Below are 22,034 nucleotides of genomic sequence, written 5' to 3'. Positions count from 1 at the left end.
GTTTCTATCCATGTTCTTCTGCGCTTCAGCTATCACACTCTCTTCGTGTTACTTTTTTTTCTGCGGTGGATTCGTTTCTCTTCTGCCCTTGCTACACTGTACCGCTTTCTGTTGGAACGGGTACGAGCCGTCACTCGCTGGCACTCCTCGTCAAACCAACCATTTCGTTGGCGTCGCTGTGCAGTGCCCAAAACTTCCTGCGCTGTTGAAGTCACAGCTTCGTGGATGTTCCCACAATCTGTTAACGTCGCCAGATCCAGTGGAATCTCCTATCCGCTCGTCCAGCTACCACCAGAAAACTGTTCAGCAACTCCTTCAACTGACATGCGTTGGATATTGAAACGCATCGTTCTGACGCTGGAGAGTCGCGCCCGAATTTTTGCAACTACAAGGTAGTGATCCGAGTCGATGTTCGGACCTCTGAAGAACCTTACATCTATAACATCCGAGAAATGTCGTCCGTCCGTCGCACGTGGTCTATCTGTGAGCAAGTATCTCCACTCGGATGTTTCCAGGTATGTTTGCGGATATTCTTACGTGCGAAGTAGGTACTGCTTATTGCCATCCCTCTAGCAGCAGCAAAGGTTACAAGTCGCAGACCATTATCGTTGATAGCGGAATGAAGGCTTTCCGTACCAATGACAGGGCGAAAGAAACTTTCTCTTCCGATCTGCGCATTTGCATCCCCAATGACAATCTTTACATCGTGTACTCTCCGTAGGCCTTATCAAGGCTTTCATAGAACTCATCCTTCACGTCATCAGGGTTATCATTCGTTGGGGCATAGATGCTGATCAAGCTATAGTTGAAGAATTTGCCCTTCATTCTCAACCCGCAGTCGCTTATCGGCTTCCACCGGATAACACGCTTCGTCTGCTTCCCGATCACCATGAAGTCAACTCCTCGTTTTGCTCTGTCTCCGCCGCTATAGTCTTCTTCTTATTGGCATTACATCCCCACACTGGGACATGGCCACCTCGCAGCTTAGTGTTCAATCAGCACATCCACAGTTATTAACCGCGAGGTTTCTAAGCCAAATTACCATTTATGCATTCGTATATCATGAGGATAACCCGAAGATACTTTTATGCCCAGGGAAGTCGAGACAATTTCCAAACCGAAAATTGTCTAGACCGGCAGAGGAAACGAACCCAGCCACCCTCAGCATGGTCTTGCTTTGTAGGGCCCACTTCCAACAAAAAATTGACTGATCTAATATCTCTTCGTTTTTTTACTAGGTGACTAGATAATTGATAAATTTTCCATGTTCATGTTCGCCAATTACTTTTTCACTGTTTGGCCAAGCGCACGCAGAAATGTACCCACTTTTTCCTCAGTCTTCCTCTGCAGCTTCCTTTGAAGCTTCTTGTCGCTCAGGGTCGTCGGCCGTCCGGAAACGGACTTTCTGTTGATACTCTGATTGTTGTCTAATAGTGCCAAGATATTGTAGAAGCTGGAACGGGCGTATCCGGCGTACACAAAGTGCCGCACGATGTCCGCATTCGACGTGGCGAGGTGCCGTTCTTTGCCATCACGGTAGAGCTCGACTGATAAAGCTGTTAAATTTTGTCTGACTCATGGGTTACTATGATTGATGTTGCATATGGGTAGTTTCGTCAGTGCGGGTAAAGGTAAACCCATGAAAAATCGGCAATTTTTGTTAATTTTATTTTAAATGCAGACGTTACACTGCCTTCATATGCATATTTGCCCCAACGGTAGTAAAGCCTGTCCACGTTAAATTTCGGACACCCATCTTCCAATGCGATTTTTAAACATTTTTACCAACCACTGATACGATCTATTTACATGACAGCTCAATATCTTCGCTTTACTGCTGCTTTCAGCATGTCTTAGCTCTCGTCCAAATTGATGAAATGGCGACAAATCAATTGAACATTATCTAACTGTCCGAAATTTAACGTGGACAGGCTTTATACATAAAATAAGATCTGATCTAGAATTGAACGTGCTGATCATCTGATGGTCACACTTTGCTTACTGAAAACCTGATAAACTTTGCGTATAACTAGGCCCATCTGCAAAATCGCTGGCATGGTGATTTTTAATACTGCCAAACGTTTGATGACAACATTAACCTAAATCGAGAAAGCAACTATGCCAGCCATAGTAAATTATATGGGACGTAGTTTTGTAACATCAGACAAAACATTAAACACATAAAAAAATCCCTCAATTCGCAAACTCGACCGCATACCAGATAGACAGCTATCGCAAACCTGATGTTGTCCCAATTTCTATTCATATTAGAGTTTCCCATGTGTTCACCGTTTAGGGAAGTTAGTCACAGTTGTTCTCCCGGAGCGTGGGTGGATGTTCTGTTTTCAACGACCACCGCACCGTCTGAGAAACAAGAGACGACAACTAAAACATACACGATCTGTTACAGAATTCGCGCGCGCTACCGCATGTGTGTGACAACAAGGTTCAAGTCGTCGGGTCGGCTAACGTCACATATGGGAAACCGCCGCGCGCCGGCAGCCACAGCGGTTTACCACCGATGATGCTCACTTCATTGAAAACTTTACAACCACGAACACCGGCGTCGTTAGTGACCAAAGCAACCGTGCGCCGCGGGGGAAAGTGAGTAACCAACTTTGGACGATGAAAACATTGTGTTGAACAAGTGGTTGTGGAATGGCGAGCTAAATGAGCCGATGCGTGACTCGGATGCTAAATGCCGGTACAAGTGTTTTACGATCCTATCCCGGGTCAAATACACATCATTGCGTTGCTTACATTGCTGTCAGATTTGGCATCTTTACGCTACATTAATCCTTCAGCATGTGATGTGTTTAGGCATCAATCCTGATGTTTTTTTTTCTTATTTAATTCAACAACAAATCGCAAAGCAATCTCACCGAATGGCCGATAATAGCTTATCATTCACGTTTTTCTGCCGAATTGGAAACTCGTGTCAGTCAAACGACACCTCTCTAGTGAAATCATTTAAACAGTTCTAGGAATGATCAGAGACAAGTTTGTGGTGGTTGGGGCGGTCGTGTGTCGTGTCGGTCGGAACAAACAACCGTCCAGTAGCAAATCCGATTAGAAAAACGATCGCTTATCAATTAGTGCATGACCAGAAATAAAATAGCCGTCATCTATCGTTCTGGTTTGATATTGTGAACCAATTAGACTTCAGAGGACAAGACGTGGTACATACTCACAGCTTTGTACTATATTGCTAATTAGTTGACATAATTTCGCACTTCATTGGGCACTCGAATGCCTATCAGCATATTTTATAATGTGATGATGAAGCCGGTCTGTTTGTTCTTGCAATGTAATCTGTAATGTTTATACTTCTACATGCACTAGAATCTGCTATCACTTTATTTGCCCGTGATTTATGTGTTACTTTGAGGTAACGATTTGTAGACGTTTGGTGAATACATTTATTAATTTAGGGTGCGACTACAGTTGTGGTCCTCAGAGCTAAAATGCACTGCTACAAAACAGACTATGCTGAAAATGGTTGGGTTGCAATCCGAGCTCGATCTAGGAAATTTCTGAATTAGATTTTTTTTTTCCTGGGCATCAAAGTACCTTGCTATATATACTTACATTTAAAATGGCAGAATCACTTTTCACGAAGTGTAGAGCTCCATTTAAAAATCGGAATCTTTTCGATATTTAATAAAATCCTGTATGTAGTTTGACACAGAATTTGAACTCAATATAATGTCTGTCTTTCTTCGAAAAAAAGTCTTCTTCCTTTAAACTATTCTCAAGTTCCAGAAATTCTGAATTAATCTATCAAAGCACGATTGATTGAAGCTATCTTCTAAATTCAATGATAATACATAATGAGGTCTTAAAACATATTATGTATTTTCAAACGCCCATAGCCCATCATAGAACTGAGCACTGTCTTCAAGTTTCAATTTCGTTTAAAACTAAAACTATTAATGGACACACAGTTTTGAAACCGTACAGATGCATCAATTTATGGCGTACCGCAATGAATTTTGAGTGAGGCATACCATACAAATGTTGTCTTCTTGTTCGATCATTTGAATTAGAAAAATATGTATTTAAGTTGGTTTTGAAAAATCTCTGCTTCCTCTAAATACATCACAAGCTTTGTGTGTTTCGATGAAGGTCGTGTGTTATAAACCATATTTGTGATTCGCTAAAATGAGATACTGTCTGTGTATACACAGTTAGGCACAGAATTCAATTTCATTGTTTCGTATTGAAGTTTGGCCTGATCGAACAATGGGTTAAACGCGTTAAAAAGTCTACCTTTTTATAATTTCCTCGGAAAATTCTTCATAATTTTCTGGAGAATTTCTTTGGAATTTTCTCAGAAAATTTGTTGGAACTTTATCGGAAAATTCTTTGAAATTTCCTCGTAAAATCCTATCTAGTTTTGCTCGGAAAATCCTTCGAAATTTGCTTGGAACATTTTCCATCATTTTTTCTAATAAATTTTCGGAGTTTACCCGGATTTTCTTTAGGTTTTTTTTCGGAATTTTTTGGGAGTTTCCACGGGAAATTCTTAAGAATTTTATCGGAAACTTCTTCAGAATTTTCCCAAAATAATCTACGAAGTTTTGAAGGATTTTCTTCAGAAATTTCTTTAAGCTTCTATGATGATGATGATGCCACATAACCCTACGAAGCTAGACGATTTATCTTTAAGATAATTAATTGAATTTTATTGAAAAAAAGAAGATCTGATTATCATCACAGATATGGGTTTCATTAGGGGGAGATCCCCCAGCGCCGGACACCTCCCAATACCGGACACTTCTAAAAACGGCACTTCCAGAGTCCCCTCCATCATCTTATGTAATACAAAAGAAAGCTATTGATAAGTCCTTTACCTGTATGGAATATCAGATCCTCATGTTGTAAACTTTGTACAAAATTTAAAATTGAACAAAAATGCCAAAAATTCTCATGTTTCGTCTTTTAGAAGGTTTGAAACTACAATAGTAAAATCAACGGAATGCATTCTAATTATGTCGAGATGGTCAATACCCAAGCAACCAAAAGTTCAGATTTTACTTAAATTTGCTCCTAACCGAACCAATTGGTTCACTTTTGGTTCACATTGAGTTCCAAGCACCTTAACGGAACTTCAAAGTTCACTTTTGCGCTCCCACCATACAAAAAATACTTAAAATGCGAGCTGATTAAGCCAAAACATCCCCTCTTATCCGAACTTTTGGTTGCTTGGGATATTACTCATATTTTAAATAGCGATCAACTTCTTCTTCTTCTTTCTATATATAAAAATTAGTTTGCATTTCCTTCGAGGCACTATAACTCACGAACGGGATGACCGATTTGCAAGATTTAATTACCAATCGAATCGTTTTGGGCTCTTCTGTGTTTATGTTTATGAAAAACTAGAGCATTTTGCTGGGAAATTCGAACAAATGTAAAATTGCTACGTTTCTCCTACTTCTGAAGAAATCCATCAAGCTCGAACTAAAATCGATCTAGAGGGCAACGACTAAACAATTGACATTTAGGACGAAGAATAAACAACCCGAGCAAGATCGGGCAGGTTCGACTAGTCTTCTTCTTTTTCTTCCTCTTCTTCTATATATAAAGATGAGTTTGCATTATAACTCACGGTTGGAGGGGCCGATTTTCAAGATTTCCTCACTGATCGATTCGTCTTGAGGTCAGCTTTGTTTTTATATACAAAGTATTTACAGTAGTTTGACGGTGGAAGTTGAAAAATTGTCTAAATACAATATTAGGGCGAGTTGAGAGGAAATCCAATGTGAAAGAAAGCCTATTGAACTAGAGTGCGGTGCCGAAAAAAAAAATTGACATCTAGAACGCCAAGGAACCCGAGCAACGCAGGGGCCGTTCTGCTAGTGTTTTGTTAAATATATAATGTACCAAATAGCCATTTTTTGCACCTATTTAATTTGTTTTTCAGTCAACATAGGATTCCATTTTATTGGTGACATTGTCTATATACGCATATTACGTAAGCACTTATAGGGGGACGGGGGGTTTGTCGTTATCTTACGCACCATATACATACAAATTTGTTTGTATGAAAAAAATCTTACATGGGGAAGAGGGGTTGAAAAAAACCAGAAAAATTGCTTACGTAATAAGTGTACGACCCCTATGTTGGTAAAATTTCAATTTATCACCAATAATCACGCCGAGCGTTACGATCCATACAAAAAAATTAAACCTTCCATACAAAAAGTGTTACGAGGGGAAGGGTGGGGGTCCAAAATCACCTAATTTAGCGTTACGTAATTTTAGAAAGAACCCTAAGATGACAAATCTGTCTTACGGAAAAATACGTTAGACACGCGTTACCGTTTTTGGATCATCATGAATATGGCGTCGTTCAAAATAAATAATTAGTCGCTCACCAAGGCGATTTCCAACATATTTCCTTCCCAACTAACATACTATTTCTTCCCAGTGCACTCGTGGAGATGCAGAGGATTCCTCAGTCTCTTGTAGCAATGAGTGTCGAACTAATTTCCCCCCTCTTATCCTAATTGACTGTGAGGACGTGGCCGGCATCCTTATTGTTCTTTAATTAAATAAACTTCGAAGCGTGTACAGTGAGAATAGCTTTCTAGTCCCGAGTAAACTATTCAATTGGTGAGCTGTGCATCATTTGTTGTTTCTCGGCCAAACACGACTAGCAACTACGATGGGTACAGTCAATCAAGCTATATTTAATTTCTCGTACGCGATCATGTGTCTCACAGAGACATATGGTACACCAAGGTCATTCTCCACGGGACACGACACATAATCATTGAAAGCTGTCCTTTGAGATCTTTCAGACAAATAGTTTTCAAACCATTAGTATGCAGAACCCGAAATTCCAAAGCGCTTAACAGTTTTCAACAATAACGACCGAGAAATTATCTTAAAAGCGTGTTTGAGATCTAAAAACACAGCAAGAATAATATCTGTACGCCCCATATTTTCTTTCCATTTAGATAATAGTATAATAACAAGTTCAATGCAGTTCCACAGGAATGACCTTATCTGCAATTTGATTGTTTCGGTATTAACAAGTTATAACTCTCGCGCTTAGTTTCATAGGGGCGTAACTGTATTGATTGATTTCTCTTCGTCGATGTTTTCTTTTTATTATTGTGCCGGATTGCGCTAGTTTGTCGATGACTTAATGGATTGGATGATTCTATCTTGCACCAGAATCAATAATCACGGCTGTAGCTTTTGAAACAATTGAGTTACATATTAACAAAATATAAAATCAATTGAGAGAAATCGATCAATACTAATGAAACTAAGCGCGATAACTATATTTAAATATGTAATTAGCTGGCCTTTAACTACTACAAAATCTAAAATTTTCTCTAATGTGTGCAACATGTTGGGACGAAACTCTTCGGTTTTAATCATTCCAGCAACTTTTTCTATTGGAATCACTGGTTTGGATTTTTTTTAATTCTTCCGAATTTCCTCGAAAAATTTTCCATTATTCATACAAATTTTTTTTTCAATATTTCCTCGAAAATTCTTTAGAATTTCACTTGTCATAAGACGTGTTTATACAATTCCATTGAATTCCACCACTTAATTGTATCTTGACAGATACGTATTTCGACCTCAACAGTAAGGCCGTCTTCAGTGTCTCGTACTTGACTCGACTTCAGAATTTGCTCATGATATTCTTCGGAGTTTCCTTTGGAAAATCTATAAAATTCACCCAGAAAATTATTTTTTCTTGAGAACTCTTTCGGTGTTTCCTCAGAAAATTATTTTAAACTTCCCTGATAAATCCTTCAGAATTTCCTTGAAAAATGTTTTTTTTTATTATTTTGAACTTCCTGGGAAAATTCGCTGCAATTTCCTGAAAAATTCCTGACATGAAAAATCCTTCGGAATTTCCTCGGAAAATTATTCTGTATTTCCGAGGAAAATTCTTTAGTTTCCTCTAAAAAAATCTTGGGAATATTCACGGTAAATTCTGTACAATTTCCTCGGAAAATTATTTAGAACTTTCTTAGGTAATTCTTCGGAATAACTTCGAGAAATTTCCCGGAAGTTCCCAAGGGAATTCTTCGGAATTTGCTCAGGATATCCTCGAAATGTTCGAGGTTTTTAATGTATTTTATTTATTCGGTAGCCTCGAGGCGCCAAGATAGGCTTAACGGATAGGCTTTCTTGTTTTGTTTCCGAGCTGGTAGCCGTCGTGACGCTTTGATGTTTCTGTGGTGGTACTCTGCAAATCCATTGAATTGGAGTTGAATGCTGCTGTATTGCTGTTAATCTATTGATTATCGTTTTCTCGGGGGTCCTTCAAATATAACGTTCGAGGTATTTTTTTGGAGAGGTGGAGTTAAGATTTTATGACAGCACATATACTAGATACTATGTGAAAAAGAGGTCAAAAAATCTTGAAGAGCAGTGGACGTATATCATGAGGCCAACACGATGATACTTTTATGCCCAGGGAAGTCGAGATAATTTCCAATCCAAAAATTGCCTAGACCGGCACCGGAAATCAAATCCAGCCACCCTCAGCATGGTCTTGCTTTGTAGCCGCGCGTCTTACTGCACGACTAAGGAGGGCCCCAACGGATGGCGTACTCCGTTGTATATCCTAGAAATGTAGTGCTTCCACCGTTCTCGTGCTACGGTGAATACATCTCCAAACTGCTGCATCTAATCGTGAACTACCGTGTTAGGCATTAATGTAGGCAGATAGTGAACTCGAACAGTTGTCCCATCAATATCAATGTGCACCGGGATGCGAAAACGAGATTCATTAACCACATTGTTGATATTGTGGAAATCAATATGCTTGACGTCGGATAGCTTCAAATTAATTCCGTCCATAAAAATAAAACTTGCGAACCTTTCCAGCTTCAGGACGTAAAGGAAATACAATAAAGTCTACAACTAATGTATTCTTCCAAAAAGAGATTTTCACCAAAAGCGCGCGCAGGATATTTATTCGACGAATGTGAGCTCTAGCTGCCAACTCATGTTCGCGGTTAATTATACGGAATTTTTACGGAAATTTCTGTGGATTTTTTTACGGAAAGTTTCTAATCCAACATTGTAATAATGCGCTATTGAATAATGTAGAGATTACTAAAAAATTTCAACTGATGTGAGGAATGTCCGATGCCCGATTTTGAGTAGCGGCGGCGCGGAATAGATCAATTTTGGCTGGCGTATCCAATTTGATACTATAGATAATAGAGTGGGGCGTCATGGTCTTTTTTTCAAATCAATAGTTTTTCGAAGCCATTCTGGGTCCTGAACAACTGTGCAGAATTTGGGACCGATTGGTTGCTTCCTCGCTTTGCGCATCGCGTTTGAATTTTGTATGGAAATTAGTATGGGAGAACGTATATTTTTGCATTTCTACTACCAGAGGTTTCAGTTCATCGTAAACCAAGTGGCACATTGCGTTAAAGTATAACCGAAAGAATACCGAAAACGTTGCTGGAACGTCCACGAAAAAAGTTATAACGCTTCGAAGATTGAGTGTTCAAACCATATGCACAAAATCGTTTATACTGCCAGCACTGCCGTACTACGTAAATCAATAATTTATCTGCGTGTTATTTCAAAATAATTGATCTTATAGGGCTCTAGGGCTGATGGGAGCTATCCGGAATTATTTCACAAAGAAAAAATACGACAAGAAGGAAGATGGGTTTTGCCCTTCGATAACCATAGGTTGTCCGGTCGTGCTGGCAGAAACATTGATTTCTTGCATATGGTTTAAACAATTAATTTTCGAAACGTAATAACATTTTTTGTAAACCTTCCAGATACGTACCTTCTTCGGCAAAGTCTTTTGGCATCTTCCAGACTATATGCTAACGTATTGAGTCACGTGATTGGTGATAAATAGAAGCCGCTAAGAGCAAAAATGTAAAAAAGTACGTTTTCCCATACTAATCTCCATGTAAATTTGAAACGCGATGCGGCATGCGAGGTTGCAACCAATCAAGCTCATATTTTGCACAGTTGATTGGACTCCCAAAAAGATTCAGAAAAACCTTGATCTCACTTGATCGGACGAAGTTTTCGTTTTTCCATACAACTGCGCCCCACTCTAATATGTAGATAACAAAATAACATAAACAGTCCAAAAAAAGAGATGACAACCTTTTTGTTACACGTTTAGACCTAAAGATCTCTCCAGGGAATTCTTGGATGAACTGAAATGAAACAATAGCTGAATATGACCAATTAACCTTAAGGCCTAAATAGATTTTCATCCTTGGCGATTTCCCGCTATAGCCTTAATCATTTGCCAGGTTAGATTTTGGAAAACTTTTTTTAATTATATTATCACAAATCCAGCAAAAATCAAGCTAGGATAGTGGCTTACTACTACTACATATCAAAATCAGGCGAATTGTTTGATAATGGACTCAACCTTGATGGCATGAGTGGCAGAAGTGGGCCTTCAAGATTCAACAGATTTTAAAATGTGTATGACATAATTATGATCAATTTCAATTGAAATCAAAATAACTGAGTCACTACACATTGTTAAAGGTGCATTGCCTTAGAAAGCAATTTCAAAACTACATCACACTTTCAAGGGCACAACTCTCCAAAAACAGGCAGAATGCACGAAAAATCGATGTTCAGATGTGCTGATCGCTTCTTAATTGACATTGTGCCGCTAAAAACGCGACGCAAGGGGCAGAACGTTAATTGTGGCAGCTATTTTTGTTTTCTGTCGTGATTGGCTTATAGGTATCATATTAATAGTTTTTGTTTTGTTCAGTAACATAGGTATTATGATTCTGATTCGGGGCCGCTGAAATTTGATTTTTTGTCACTGGTTAATGATGATGACATCTAAAAAGCTTACCTCACTGAGACAGCTCATTAGGGCTCCGGTGCAATGCAATATGAAGGTGAAACAATGTGCATCCGAAAGATAAATCATGAGAGCAAAGATTACTTTTTAAGCTAATGGCATATATCTCCATTGCACGCGCACATGACTTGAAGTACCTCATAAAAAACTTTTGATCCAAGGGTGTTTTTTGTTAGATTGACTTCGATAAGCCAGATTTTGGATGGGTAAAGTTTTGATATCCTTATTAAAAACATTAAGATCTTTGCAAAATTAGAAATCAATAAAGCCTCAGCTTTTGCCTGTTAATATTTATTTTCTTACCATTTCAATCTTCCGCGAAATTTTGTTAGTACCGAAAAATAGATTTATTTTGTGACAATTCAATTGTGATCAATTAATGAATTAATCTAAACGAGGCTTTGCCCTCATGGAATACAATTATTTAATGGAAAATCTTATGAGTAATACAATATAAAAGAATATAAATACATATTTGCCTTTTTTCTTCGAGCTGCGTCGATTTGTACCTACATTAGAGTGGCTCAAAAAACACTTTTTCAAATTTTGTGATGGGCCGCCCTCTTATTCAGTTCTATTTGGTGCCCTGATGCTCTGGACAAAATTTCAGCCAAATCGTTTGGGCGGTGCTAAACTCATTGGAAGTATATATGGAAAAATGTATGCAGTAACATCCAAAAACAGTGATTTGCAGTTGGACGGCACTATTTATGATCAAGAACCATGATACTCATTCAGATCTTGTAGAATTAAATACAGAATGTTATGCTGAAAATCGCGAGAAGATTAGAGCTTATTAGGCAGAGATATTAGCATTTTACTAGAGTGTTGTAGGGGTGAATTTATTTCTTTTCAAATGTAAAAGAAACGAAATTTGCTCAAACCCCACTTCAGAGAAATGCTAATAACTTAGCCGGGCAAACTCTAATCTTCTCGCGGTTTTCTGCATAACATTCTGTATTAAATTCTCCAATATCTGAATGAGTATCATAGTTCTTCATCGTAAGTTGTGCCGTCCAACTGCAATTCACTGTTTTTGGATGTTTCTGCATACATTTTTGCATATAAACTTCCAACGAGTTTAGCACCACCCAAACGTTGACCGATTTGGCTGAAATTTTGTCCAGAGCATCAAGGCATCAAATAGAATCGAATAAGGGGGCGGCCCATCTAAAAAATTTAAAAAAGTTTTTCCCATACTAATTTGAGCCACCCTAACCTACATATATAAAATGTAGGGTTTACGAGCGTCATATAAAAATGGGTTGGAATAGACTGCCTGTCTGTAGAAATTGTTTTATGAAAAATGCTAAGACATTCAATGATATCCCTAAATAAGATGTTCAACAAGAAGTTTTGAAACATGCTTCTGCAGTAAAATTTTACAGTTTTGCTTTGTTTTGTTTGACCTTTTTATTTTCGTTATTTTTTCATATTATATTTTTCATATTTGAGGGGTCCTCCTTAGCCTAGCGGTAAGATGCGCGGCTATAAAGCAAGACCATACTGAGCGTAGCTGGGTTCGACTCCCGGTGCCGGTCTAGGCAACTTTCGGTTTGGAAATTGTCTCGACTTCCCTGGGCATAAAAGTGTCATCAAGTTAGCCTCATGATACACGAATGCAAAAATGGTAACTTAGCTTAGAAACCTCGCGGTAACTAATTGTGGAAGTGATGAATGAACACCAAGCAGCGAGGCAGTAATGTCCCATTGGGAAATGTAATGCTGAGAAGAAGATTTTTTTTTCGTGTTTGATTCAATACGTTTATTTAAATTGATAATCGCTTTTCCTTCCATCAAGTTTGTTGTCGTCATACTTTATAGATCCAGTGTTTTGGCCATCAATTCAAACGCAAAAAAAATGTGACTCGAGATCCGATAAATTCCGCTTGTCGCGAGCATATAATATTCCGTTTAACATTTTTGCACACGTAAACATGCACAAATACAGACATCACCTCAATTTATCGAACTGGGTCGATTGATATGAGACACGTGGCCCTCCAGTCATTTTATAAAAAAAAATCGTTTTTGAGCGATATTATAGACTTTACGTACACCTAAGGTGCGAGAACGCTAAATAAGAAATGAAATGCGAAAAGAACGTGCTAAGAATCAACCGAAAACGCAACACTTTACCGAGCTGAGTTAAACATGATGTGTGGAATTCCCGTCAATTTTTCAATGACAGTGCTGTATTTACACTCCGAATACCGGAGACAAACCAAAAAATTGCAAAGCGACCTACAAATAACCAGCCTTACCTTTGAATGATAAGAAACCGATCTTATCGCCCGGAATCGTTTCCCACCTAGGTGTAAGTGCTCTGTCTTTCGTTTATCGATACAAGTTTGGGTTGGTCGGTTTGTTATGTCAGTTCATCACCCGAGGCCACTATACTAGTGTTGGCCAAGCATTCACCTGTTGTCTGCCGGCTTTTGTGACTAATTAGATCCGCCGCAACGATGACCACTGTGGTACCGACTAGCGAAAAAAAACCTTCAGCAAATTACTGGAATTATGCCGAAATTCGTTGACGTAACACGTTGGCTTTCGATGCGCAAACACAAAACCACGTATCGAACCCTGTTAGTCTCATGACTGGTCAGTGACGAAATTCGGGGTTAATTAGTCCAGGAGTCGTAGGTGGTGGCTTGCTGCTTTTTTATTATTCACTATTTGTGGATTATTATAACAATGCAGAAAATAACTACTATTCGGAATCACGAGCGCGACACTTCGGAGCTATAATTCACTGGCAGTCACAGAGAGCTATTAATTAGTGCTAATATTGCTATCATACGATTTGTATCACAATTCCTCTTTTTTCGTCTCCCGCCTCTTCTCAAAGGCAACGAACACCAACAATGAGGTGATCTATTTACTTTTTGTCATGCTATAACACTGTGTCACGATTAAAAATAATGCAAACATATATTGTTCAATGACCCACTGTACAACTTTAGTGAGGGCAAATACATCTCCAAAGCATATTTCAAATTGTTCAAATACTCTTAGAATGATTTTTTATTAGTATAATATTTGTTTATATTACATTATGCTAACATAAGCTGACATGGGGCCCTGCCTTGCCGTGCGGTAAGATGTGCGGCTACAAAGCAAGACTATGCTGAGGGTGGCTGAGTTCGATACCCGGTCCGGTCTAGGAAATTTTCGGTCTGGAAATTGTCTCGACTTCCCTGGGCAGTGTTGTAAAATGTCATTTGCATTCGTTTGTATAATTTTCCCAGAACTTTTTTCAGAAGGTAGCTTTTGGTAGGGTAGCTCAATTCATGTTGTATGACGAACTTATAGCGGTTAAATGGGCCTACAACTTTGTCTAACGAGACTTTGCTGTAAATATGTAATCTGGGGCGTGGGAGGCAAAAAGTCATTCAAATGACATTATGTCAAATGACACGTGACATTTTGGAGAGTTTTCACTCTCCAGCCTTTGATGTTATACTTAGAGCAATGTACCCTTGGACAAACATATAACCCTACTCAAGCGTTATGAGTACATTCAAAATTATGGAAGAAATTTTGCTTCTAAAGAAAGTTATGAACAAATTAGTCAAATGACATGCAGACATTAGTCAATGACATTTTACAAGCCTGTCCCTGGGCATAGAAGTATCATCGTGTTAGCCTCATGATATATGAATGCAGAAATGGTAACTTGGCTTAGAAACCTCACAGTTAACAACTGTAGAAGTGCTAAATGAACACTAAGCTGCGAGGCGGCAATGTTCCAGTGGGGGATGTAATGTAATGCCAATGAAGAAGAACATAAGCTGACAGCGAAACTAGCACATAGTGAAAAAATGCATGGATTTTACATGATTTGCCTAAATATCTAATATTGGAAATCTTATATGGCATGAGATTGTAGTAAATCATAAAACGTTTTTTACACGGATTTTCCATTTTTTAACTAAATACTTTTTAACAGAAGGTTTGCGCAGGCCCAATAGGCCGCCTATAAAACCAAAAATTACGAACGACATGAGAGATAATACGACTCGATACAATCGGCAACGATCTAGGCGACGAATAAAGGATCACGATTGGAAGTTTGGAAGATCGGTCTTCGGACAGAATAGTCTGCATACAGTATCGAACCACAACGATCAACTATGCATACACTTTGCAGACTCCCGCGGAATGGTAATCAGAAGTAATAGAAGTTGTTTGCGATGGCCAAACATTGGGCGGCTACTAACGTGTAACCACATTGATGAACGCCACCTACAAGGTACTCCCCCATGTTTCATAATGCCGACTAACACGAAGAAAGTTCGTGGGGCGGGGCGTATTAGTCGGGATTCATGAACGAACGCTTCGCCACAGACCAGATGTTCGCCGTACGCCAGATATTGCAGAAATACCGCGAATACAACGTACCCACACATCATCTATTCATCGACATGATATAACCGATAGAGACCAGCTATGGCTGCTAATGCACAAACATGGATTTCTGGATAAACGGATACGGTTGGTCAAGGCGACGATGGATCGGGTAATGTGCGTAGTTCGAATTTCAGGGGAACGGCAAGCTGATGGTCTTTCGTGTCTGCTATTCAATATCGCTTTGGAGGTGGTAATACAAAGGTCAATACGATTTTCACGAAGTCCGTTCAGCTATTTGGTTCCGCCGCCTACATTAATACTACGAGAAGCTGGAAGAAACCTACATCATACTGAAGAGCAAAACGGATCGTACTAGCCATCAATACGTCGAAGACATACTTTGGGTCCCGCAAGACAATTCCATTGGAAAGATTTCGCCGCCGTACTAAATTGCCTATTTACAAAACACTCATTAGACCGGCATTTCTCTACGAACACGAAACCTGGACGATGCTCGGGGAGCACTAACGCGCATTTGTAGATTTCGAATGGGAAGTGCTGCGTACTATCTATGGTGAGGTGCAGATGGCGAACAGAGGAGCGAACGTGGAGAAGGCGAATGTACCACGAGTTGTATCAGCTGTTGGGAGTTCACACCGCGAAAATCGAACAACTGCAATGGGCCGGGCATGTAACCAGAATGTCGGACAGTAATATGGTGAAAATAATTTGGTGCACAGCGAGCAAGATGCATCGATCAGATGGAAGACGATGTGGTGGAAAAGGAAATTTAATTCACAAAAGTACGTGTTTTCATGGAAATGTTTTCATGGCTTCTCTGTTTTGAAACGCTGATTTCATAGAATAGACCATGCTGGATGTCTATTGGTTGTGCGATTAAGCACGTTCATTCGTTGTGAAAACGAAATTGAATTAAGCTGCTCCTTTTGAGCGCAAAGATTAAATTTCCTACAATAAATCTTACTGAATGCATATAAATTGTCAGATTTTATGTAACACCTCCATTTGATATGTAAAATGAAATTAAATTCATATAAGTAGGGATCGTGGACGTGGTTCGGTCGCATCTTTCGACAGAAAGCATCTTCTGTCATTCGGAAAACTGTCATTTGTATAAAGAATAAATCATTTTCATACGTGGAAATCACCATGAATGTTATGTTTGACGTTTTCAAAAGCGTCATAAAGTAAAGTGATTTACTTGGAATGGTCCAATTCGAACTATGTTTTGGGAAAGCATCAACCTTATTCTTTTGGCCGAATCACTGTACAAGATCTTATAAGCGCGTTTAACAAAAAAGTTCAAGTATTTGAACAAGTTGAAGAAATAAAGTGGAATATGGAATGATCATATGTAAACCAAGCTTACGTATTGGACTATAGACCCTGAAAATGTCGTGATAATCGATTCAGAGACTTATTTTTAGCGAGTATTTCTAAATAATGAAATTTAACTGAGAACAAGATTTAGTAAGGTAAGGGTTTAAAAATTATGCTTGACCTCACAACTTGCTGTCTACAGTTCAAAACTTGCAATATATAGCAGTAAAAGTAGATTTTTTTTGTTATTCGAAAATACGATACTTATTATATATCAATATCCTATAGAAGAACAGAACAGAACATACATAGTTTTGGAATAGTCTCGTTTTTCAGAAATGTGTCTTTCGACTTTCTAATAGATGTTATAAATAGAATTGTATGTAAATCGAAACTTACAGTAATGCAAAATGCTACTGTTGTGGCTGTAGGTCGCAATCTCTGGCCTCCAGGATAGTTTGGAAAACCCAGAATATCCCAAAACTATTAAACAATGTCTTTTGACCCTCTATGAGTTGTAATGAATATACATAAACGCATATACTGCCGCTAACCGCACGTCGAGCACATCTGTATAAGGAGGCCCATATACAGATGTGCTCGACATGCGGTTAGCGGCAGTATAGCTTCTATTATTAGCGTAAAAATTTCTTTTAATAACGTGTTGCGGCTTTGGATAACCCAGAATAGCCTAAACTATTTAGAAATGTGGGCTGACCTTCTGGGACATGCGATGAGCATGGTTGAACCACGTAATATCAAAGCTCTGTGACGTATCGCAGCGCTGTAAAAATTATATTACTAATACTCGACACAAATTATATATTTTTTTAAACACGACACTCTTCCGAAGACACCAACTCAAAATTACGTATCCCCTAAGTTCTAAGGTATTTTGCCTTGCTAGGTTTTACCCGTAGCCTGGTGTGCAATGACAGCTCCGGAAATCTGTTGATCATCAGAGCTGGCCTGATAGCCTCATATGTCAACGGGCACAGACTCTATTAGTGATTCATCATAGATTTAATCATGATTAATGAATAATGGGTTATTTAATCATTGTTCATTAATCATAATCATACAAAAATATGATTTAATTACTAATCACTAATCGTTAATCATACACCCAACCGGCGGTTGTTAGATTTTCTAACAATTCTGTACAAGAATCTACCAAAACCTGCACAGATTGAAAAATCCACTGAAATTTACGCCAAAAATCATGCACATAAATGGAACGCCATTATTAGCGTAATTCCATGCGGGATATAGCCTTAATGTATACAATATTTCACATGAATCATCAATATTTCATGCAAGTTGTAAGCAAACTTGTTAGGAAGGGCACCATTCAGCGTAGAAAAACGTTAATTTCCGCATCTCAAGTTTTACGCGCTGCTTGCTTTTCATATTTTTTTCTGTCTGTATAAGAACTGGGCATATGCGAATTTTTTAGATTCTTATTAAAAAAAATGTAATCTCTCAAACAAATATTGTAAGAAAAGCTAACAAAATTGTTAGATTCTCATACAATCCTTGTTTACGAGAAAGGCAAAACGTCTCGCTATTCTGAGAAATAACAACTTTGAGAATAATGTCTCGAAGTTGGACCCCTCTTTTGGAAATCAACGATTTTTTTTTTTAAACCTCAAAAGCCAATTCCAGCGATCAAAGAGGGAAATAAAATTTTACTAACAAATGGCGAAAAGGCTCAACAACTTGCTCAGCAGTTCGAGAGTGCCCATAATTTTAGTCTAGGTCTCACTAGTCCAATTGAGGATCAGGTTACACGGAGCTTCGAAGACATTCTCTATCAAGAGAATGTTTTCGACCCTTCGGTGGGAACTAATTTGGATGAAGTGAGATCTATTACTAGAAAATTTAAAAATATGAAAGCCCCGGGTGATGATGGTATTTTCTACATACTTATAAAAAAAACTTTCTGAGAGCTCTTTATCCTTTTTGGTTAATTTATTTAACAAATGATTTCAATTGGCATACTTCCCAGATAAATGGGAAAAAGCCAAAATTTGAAGCCAGACAAAAATCCAGCTGAGGCTTCCAGTTATCGCCCAATCAGTTTGCTTTCTTCAATAAGCAAACTGTTTGAAATGATTATTTTAAATAGAATGATGGTTCATATTAATGACATTTTTGCTGATGAGCAATTTGGTTTTCGCCATGGGCATTCACCCACCCCATCATTTATTAAGAGTTACGAATTTAATTCGGCTTAACACATCTGAAGGATATTCGACGGGAGTTGCTCTTCTTGATATAGAGTAAGCATTTGATAGTGTTAGGCATGAAGGGTTGATTGTAAAATTGATGAATTTTAATTTTACTCTGTTTATTATTAAACTGATCCGAAATTATTTATCTGATCGCTCACTACAGGTAAACTATCAGAGTTCTAAATCTGATAGATTACCTATAAGAGCTGGTGTTCCCAAGGCAGCATACTGGGCCCATATTGTTTAACATTTTTACTTCAGACTTACCTGATTTACCACCAGGGTGTGGAAAATCTTTATTTGCAGATGACACGGGCCTCTCAGCCAAAGGGCGAAGCCTTCGTGTCATTTGTAGTAGATTGCAAAAAAGTTTGGATATTTTCTCCGCTTACTTGCAAAATTGAAAATTTCCACGAATGCTTCCAAAACTCAGCTTATAATTTTCCTACATACGCCGAGAGGTTGTTATTTGAAACCTTCTAGCAGACGTATTGTCACTATGAATGGGGTTCCAATTAATTGGTCTAGCGAAGCTAAATACTTAGGACTTCTGCTAGATCAAAAATTAACTTTTAAAAGTCACATTGAAGGCATTCAAGCCAAATGTAACAAATATATAAAGTGTCTAAATCCACTTAAACTTTGTCTTAAGAACAAATTTTTGATTTACAAACATTTTTTTAGACCAGCCATGTTGTATGCCGTACCAATATGGACTAGTTGCTGCAATACCAAAAAGAAGGCACTCCAGAGAATTCAAAATAAAGTTTTTAAAAATGATTCTGAAGTTGCCTCCGTGGTATAGTACCAATGAACTTCATAGAATTTCATAGAAAACATTGTAATTCCTACTTGGTTCAATTCAACCAGAGGAAAAATTCAAACTGCCAGAGGTAATTTAAATGTATTCATAATAACTAACTTTGGAAGTGGCACTCCCAACGGAAGAGCACCTAGGCGCAGCGTCTCTTGAAGATGGCTGGAGAGATAATCGATCTGCCATTGCACATTGGGCCACGGAGCGGAGCTAGCCCGACAAAATACCTTGGAGCTTAGGGGATGCGTAATTTTGAGTTGGTGTCTTCGGAAGTGTGTCGTGTTTTGAAAAAATATGAAGCCCAGCGTCGAGCATTAGTTCAAATTTTCGCCGCATAGGTGGCGCAGCAATACGAACTTTTTTGTTTTACGGTTTAGAGCTTTGGTGTCTTCGGCAAAGTTGAAGAACGTGGAAAAATAATTGTAGTTGCCGAAGACTCCTAAGATGTATTCCTTCTATTTGGAGAGATATAGTAAAAATTGTAAAGTTTCATCTTTTTTTTCGATTTTTTTGGACTATTTACGAAAAATGTAAAAAATAACATATTAAAACCTAGTAGTCTGTCACAGTTGATAGTGCTCATGGTTTATGCAAGAGTTTTTGATATTTCATCAAGTTGAAAGAGAAATATTAACCTGAATATTGAAACATATCATGTTTTTTTTGGTATCAAATATATTAAATAGTTTTAAAGTTTGGTACAAAAGTAACATTAGTGGGTCAAAGCAAACAATTCATGGCTAACCAAGAACGAGTTTGCAAACACAATACACTTCAGTTGCCTTCTATTATTTTTCCCAGACTACAACTTTTATTGGACAACGTGACATATGAAGGACAAAATAATCAAAAATGACTAATCTACAAACAATTATGAAAACGCTTCTATTTGCACATTTCAATAGTTGTTGCACTGATTCTGGGAAGAAATCTCTGGCCGTTTGAGGAAACTGTTTTCTCGACAATTGTTCGTATGGTGATACTGGATACTGATATACTAATTAATGTATGATATGTATAAACTGATTAAAATAACTTTTTGATAAGAAAATTATTTTGAGCTTTTTAGTGGAATGTCTTCACTTGTCATAAGACGAGTTAATACAATCCCATTGAATTCCACCACTTAATTGTATCTTGACAGATACGTATTTCGACCTCAACAGTAAGGCCGTCTTCAGTGTCTCGTACTTGACTCGACTTAGACTTAGTCGAGTCAAGTACGAGACACTGAAGACGGCCTTACTGTTGAGGTCGAAATACGTATCTGTCAAGATACAATTAAGTGGTGGAATTCAATGGGATTGTATTAACTCGTCTTATGACAAGTAAAATAACTTACCTTGAGCCATATCGATTATCGGATAAAAGCAAAAAAACACATTCGCTATAATGTTTAACAAGAAAACCATAATTAATGAAGATGAAATGTTTTGATTTTGAAATCTCACCTGCATAACCCTCGGTAAATATGTATACTAAGATCAACAGCATACGCTTTGCCTACTACGATTCTTAATCGATATGTTGTGGCAAATATTTGCAGAACACGTTATCGTGCATCGATTATCAATATTAACTATAATTGGGTTGTTTAGTGGTATATATGTTTTTACATATTCTGAATCTGCATAAAAAACTGAGCCTATCCCCAATTTTTCAGAATTTTTTTAGTCACGGAACTATTTTTAATTTGCATTTTAAATTTATATGGGATTAAAAAATGTTCTTATGCTGCATGGGCCAACTGTCATTCTATGAATGTTATTGTCATTCTATCGATTGAAATGGCTTATTGTTTGCTGTATAAAATGTAAATAAAAGGTTTACAAACAAAATAAAATTTGTTCGAGATTAGCTAAGCATGCTTTTTATGTTAGACTATAAAAATCTCATATTTTTCTTTGCAAAACAACCCAATTGAACATCCTAGTAGTAAGACTGAATTTATCGTAAACAAATATATATGACTAAAATGTCAATCATGTTATGCGTTTAGATTGCATTTATCCGATGATTTGTACTGTGTGTTTTGTTACTCGATAAAAATATGGACTACTCTGATCGGTTCCTTTATCTTAATATGATAGTTTAATGTTTCGAATTCAATAACTTCCCTAACTCTATGATATTTTTATACCAAGTTACAGTAAAAACAACTCAAGCATGGGCCATAACCATAATCAGTTGTGTAAATCAGGTAGTTCTGCAGCGTGTGATTAGCTTTTTTGCAATTTTGGGTAAAATAGTGCGAGAAATATAAAAATCAATGAAATTTTACAATTTTAGCTAATCTCAGCAATTTGAAGGCATAGAGCTTAGGTGTCTTCGGTGACTACAGTTATTTTTTTACGTTCTACAACTTTGCCGAAGACACCAAAGCTCTAAAACGTAAAACAAAAAAGTTTGTATTGCAGCGCCACCTATGCGGCGAAAATTT

At 37.9% G+C, this 22,034-nt stretch overlaps 1 protein-coding gene across 14 annotated transcripts in view; it reads right to left on the bottom strand.

The window, feature by feature from the left end:
• LOC134213360 (sodium- and chloride-dependent GABA transporter ine) overlaps positions 1-22,034 on the bottom strand; it is a 112,838-nt gene that overhangs the window by 80,946 nt on the left and 9,858 nt on the right. For 5 of the 14 annotated variants that reach the window (XM_062692356.1, XM_062692355.1, XM_062692358.1 and 2 more), the window contains one exon: positions 13,114-13,604. The exons of 3 other annotated variants lie outside the window; for them this stretch is intronic. The gene's annotated coding sequence lies outside the window, so the exon portion shown is untranslated. Of the gene's footprint in view, positions 1-13,113; positions 13,754-22,034 lie in introns of all 14 variants that reach the window. 6 more of the 14 variants (XM_062692354.1, XM_062692352.1, XM_062692353.1 and 3 more) reach the window with 3 other exon arrangements.

The sequence above is a fragment of the Armigeres subalbatus genome, chromosome 2 (assembly GCF_024139115.2).
Source record: "Armigeres subalbatus isolate Guangzhou_Male chromosome 2, GZ_Asu_2, whole genome shotgun sequence".
In the NCBI taxonomy this organism is placed as follows: domain Eukaryota; kingdom Metazoa; phylum Arthropoda; class Insecta; order Diptera; family Culicidae; genus Armigeres; species Armigeres subalbatus.
This window is presented reverse-complemented; position numbering and strand designations above follow the sequence as displayed.